The sequence below is a fragment of the Pelodiscus sinensis genome, chromosome 31 (assembly GCF_049634645.1).
Source record: "Pelodiscus sinensis isolate JC-2024 chromosome 31, ASM4963464v1, whole genome shotgun sequence".
NCBI classification, from domain to species: domain Eukaryota; kingdom Metazoa; phylum Chordata; order Testudines; family Trionychidae; genus Pelodiscus; species Pelodiscus sinensis.
In genome coordinates, this window is record NC_134741.1 from 3,498,250 (window position 1) to 3,502,747 (window position 4,498).

At 47.3% G+C, this 4,498-nt stretch overlaps 1 non-coding gene across 1 annotated transcript; it reads left to right on the forward strand.

Annotated features, from left to right (window-relative positions):
- Positions 1 to 967: 967 nt before the first annotated feature.
- LOC142821665 (small nucleolar RNA U3) lies at positions 968 to 1,182 on the forward strand. Its single transcript, XR_012898353.1, has one exon. It is a non-coding gene; the product is annotated as a small nucleolar RNA U3 (small nucleolar RNA).
- Positions 1,183 to 4,498: the final 3,316 nt, after the last annotated feature.

The window sequence follows — 4,498 nt, forward strand, 5'->3', positions numbered from 1 at the left end:
TTGTAGGCTTGTTGGTTCAAATCCAACTGACCATTTATTTCTCCAATTCAATTATATTCTAGGTTTCTATTTTTTGGATTCTTTAAATGAATACAAATTCTTACTGCTGTCCTGTGCCAATGCACATAAACCAGACAAACCTGTCCCTCAGCTGGAGCCAGCTCAAACCTGCTGTGTGTCTGGATTCTGTTTCCATCCTTTCAACAAGGGTGTGATTTGGAAGCCCAATGGCAGGTCCTTGGTCTCCACAGGCTGTGCTGTGCAGAAGAACAAGAACCAGGGTCTGCAGAAATACTAGGTTTGAATGACAAGATGTTGATGCAGTTTATTAAAAGGCTTCTTCCTTGGCAAAGGCATTGTGTTTGTGGATTGGGTATTTTTTGGATGACTGGGTGCTTGCAGATGCAGCTGTGCTTTAGCAAATAAGAATGATACAAGTTGTGAGTAACCCAGCACTTCTGGAAATGGGAGTGGAGTAAAAAGTACAATATTTTCTAAAAAATCCCAACTTGATTAAACGTCAAAGTGTGACAAAAGTAAATTATTTGAGAAAAGTACAAATACCCAAAAAAGGTCTTGAGTCGTGTAATCAAGTATTTCTACTTACTTTCCACCTCTGCCTGGCATGCAGGGGTTCTTGGACCCTTGCTGGTCTGCAGATTGGCAGTTTGTTACCTCTGACTTAGAGGAGCCTCAGGAACTGCAGTTTCAGGAAGAAACAGCAAGAGATTTTGATTGGCTGCCAGGTGCTCCACATGCTAATCAGGAGGCATGTTTCTGTAAACAGGGACACAGAGCATATTCTAATATACAGATTTCTAAATCTGGTGGAGTGTGTTTGAATGGGACAAGCACTTTGCTAATATTATTTCTGTTCTTGAATTTTCTAAGTGTTCTGTGAAAACATTCCCCATGAGGAGAAAGTGAATGCACATGAGGGTGGGTGTGTTGCAAACAGAGGCCTGTTAAGACTGTACTTTCAAGGATCATTTCTATAGTTGGTAACTAAAGAAATATAGCTGAAAGTGATTGGTCTTGCTAACCATGAGAATGAGTGACAGTGTTTTCTTTGAGCAGGAAACAAGCAGACAGTGTTGCTTTAATGTAATAGTTGTCTGCTATTGATGATTGCTCATTCTTTCCTTTTGGGAAGCTGGAGGAAGAAAGAACAGGCTGAATGGTTGGTTATTGTCAAAAAGTTAAGTTAGTTTTGAAGTAGAGAAGAGCAGGGATTTCACTTTATCATTCTGTCCCAGCTTTTCTTTAATTCCTGGATTTAATTGTACTATTTGGCTATGTCTACACTGGCATGATTTTGTGCAAAACTTGCTGCCTGTCCACACTGGCAGGGAATACTTGCGCAAGAACACTGACATTCTAATGTGTGAAATCAATGCTGCTTGGACAAGAGCTATGAGGCTCCTGCTCTGGAATAAGCCCTCTTCTGCAAGTGTTCTTGCGCAAGAGGCCAGTGTAGACAGGCAACATGAATTTCTTGCGCAAAAAAGCCCCGTGGTTAAAATGGCACATTTTTTTTACACAAAGGCACATGCCAGTGTAGACCTCTTGCTCAAATACTCTAATGCAAAAATTCTTGTGTTAAAGAGTATTTGTGCAAAATCTTGCTGGCAGTAGCCAATTACTCTAATGCAGGGGTAAGGAATGGTGCCCCTGGCCTCTGTCAAAGGCTGGAGAAGGATGGCAGGAGACAAATTGCTTGATAATGATCTTTGGTCCACCCCCTCTGGGGCACCTGGTACTAGCCACTGTCGAAAAACAGGATACTAGGCTAGGTGGATCTTTGGTCTGACCCAGTATGGCCGTTCTTATGTTAAAGTTTGATCTGTGTTTGAAGCCTTTTCTGCAATCAGAGCTGTTATGAGGTGACTCTCTTGTATGTTTTATCTGATGGTTAGTAGGGCAGGAGCACCGACTAAAGATTTCCCTGCAGTCAGAGCAGGTAAAGGGTTTCTCTCCTGTGTGGTTTCTTCTATGTCTACCAAGCACTGACTTCTGACTGAAGCGTCTCCCGCAGTCAAAGCAGCTGAATGATTTCTCTCCTGTGTGGGTTCTCCTATGTCTAACAAGGTCTGATCTCTCCATAAAGCTTTTCCCACAGTCAGAGCAATTGAAAGGTTTCTCTCCTGTGTGCGTTCTTCTGTGGATAACAAGGTGTGAGTTGCAACTGAAGCTTTTCTTACAGTCAGAGCAATTGAAAGGTTTGTCTTCTGTGTGGGTCCTCCTATGTCTTACAAGCTGATTGCTTCTACTGAAGCCTTTCCCACAATCAGAGCAGTTATGGGGTGTCTCTCTTGTATGTATTTTCTGATGGTTTGTAAAGTGAGAGTGCTGACTGAGGCTTTTCCCAGAGTGAGAGAACTTAAAGGGCTTCTCTCTCATATGGGCTCTTTGAAGTTCAATAAGAGTTTCACCATCACTACAAATGCAGGGTGACTGTTGATAGGGGATTTTCTGTTCAACAGTTTCTGTGTTTCTTTTCTCCCCTCTGCTCCCGTGACTGGAATTACCCTGTCCCTCTCCTGGATGGTTTCCATGCTGCCTTTCTGGTCTATGCTGACTTTCTTAAGTCTCTCCCTGCTCATGTATCTGGGAAACATGCCCTTCAGATCTTCCCACTAACACCCCACATGGAGCCATTTGCTCAGGTCCTTCCTCCTGAAGACTCTGATCACTGTTCTCATTCAGCATCCCATCACCTGCTGGGATGGAGAGAGAAAGCACACAGGAGTCATTCCCTGAGCTGAACTGAAAGAAAAATTCTGAGTGGTGAACAGAAAATGGGGGAGAAACCCAAAGAATGGCTGGAAAGATTCAATAATCATGAGCTGAGTTCACCCTGCTCTCCCATAACTCTTTCCCCAACCAGCACTCTCAGACTGGAGTTGAGACAGGCTGAAGAACCAGTCAGACTTGATGAAAACACACAACCTACATCTGCTATGCAAACACAGACATTGGTTTGAGTCAGTTTAGCTGATTTCTCACCTGTGTGGGTGTCACTTATAATCTCCCCTTCCTCACAGCCTTGGAGATCTGGGATCAGCAGCTCTTCCCTTCGCTCCACCCAGGAGATCACATGAGCTTTGGAGACTGGAAATCCTATTCGGGGAGCAATTAACCAAGTGCTGATCTTGTTCATTAAGGTCTGTGCCATTACTGCTTCCAAAGCCAGGATCTGAGTCTCCTCCCCAGACAGGCTCCTTCCCCACCTTCCAGAGACTGGTCTCTGGCTGGTACAAGATCCCAGGACACACTAATTCCATCCTCCCCCCACCCACTACCATATTGGGAATAGCCCAGCTGACTCCCATGGGGAACTGAGCGCTCTGCTGCACTCTTACAGGATACAACTCAATCTCCTTTAGGGCCTGTCCCATACTTGGGCAGGAAAGGAACACACTGCTCATAAGGAGAGAACTCTAAGACTTTCAGGACTGACAGACGCCCCTACCCAGGACTCATATTTGAGCTGACACATGTTAGGTCTCTGGGGCTGGGAGGGAAAGGATCCTGCAGAGCTCTAGAGCCCTATTGGCTCTGCCCACAAAGCTCTTGGCTGGGGGCTGGAATTGCCCTGCTCTTGGGCTCAGATGCTCTACTTGAGCCAGAAGGAGGCAGGGGAATTGTCTGATCAGGAAAATGAATCCTTGGCTGGCCACTTCAGGCCCTGCCTATGGTCAACACTCCTGATCCTGACTGACTGGTGGGCCCTGTCAGCAGCCCACAACAGCTGTCAGTCCTGCAGACAGCAAGGGCAGTGCCGGCCTGTTCCTGTGGCCAGCCAAGGTGGAGACAGGATGGGCTGCCTCTCTGCTGCTTTTAGATGCTCCTGCAGCTTAGCTCCCCTTCTGCAGTCTTGGTTCTACTCTGCCAGCAACAGCGGCCCTCCTCTTGTGGCCAATCGGGCCTGCAATTTGGTGCTTCTCTGGCTTGCACAGAATCTACCAGAGGCAGGGAAGGACTCTGAGTTGGCGTCTTCCTTCCAGGGGCTCAGAACAATACCACAAGGGGACCCTGCAGACGCTAAGAGCAGCTGCAGCCAGCCCCACAACTCTGGTCCCTGCCGTTCCTGCCTGGGCCCTTCCACTGACACCTCCGGCCAAGGCACAACATGGGCAAGATGGCTGGACCCACAATGAGACCTTCGCTGTGGGAAGAGCAGCACCGCTATTATGTCACTGAACCACCTCTCACACAGGAGTCAGGATTACTGGGGCAGATAATGCTGATATTGGGGGTTCGGGCAATGAGGGAGCCTTAACCAAACCCAACCCAGCTGCTCCAGAACCCACCCAGCTTTTGTTACACAAGGAGACAGGAATCCTCACCCAGCCAGCTCACAGCCTCGTAATTCTCCGGCATCACATCCCTGTAGAGTGTTCTCTGGCCCGGGTCCAGCAGAGCCCATTCCTCCTCAGAGAAATACACAGCCACCTCCTCGAAGGTCACCGGCTCTGCCACGGTCATTTCCTGTCCC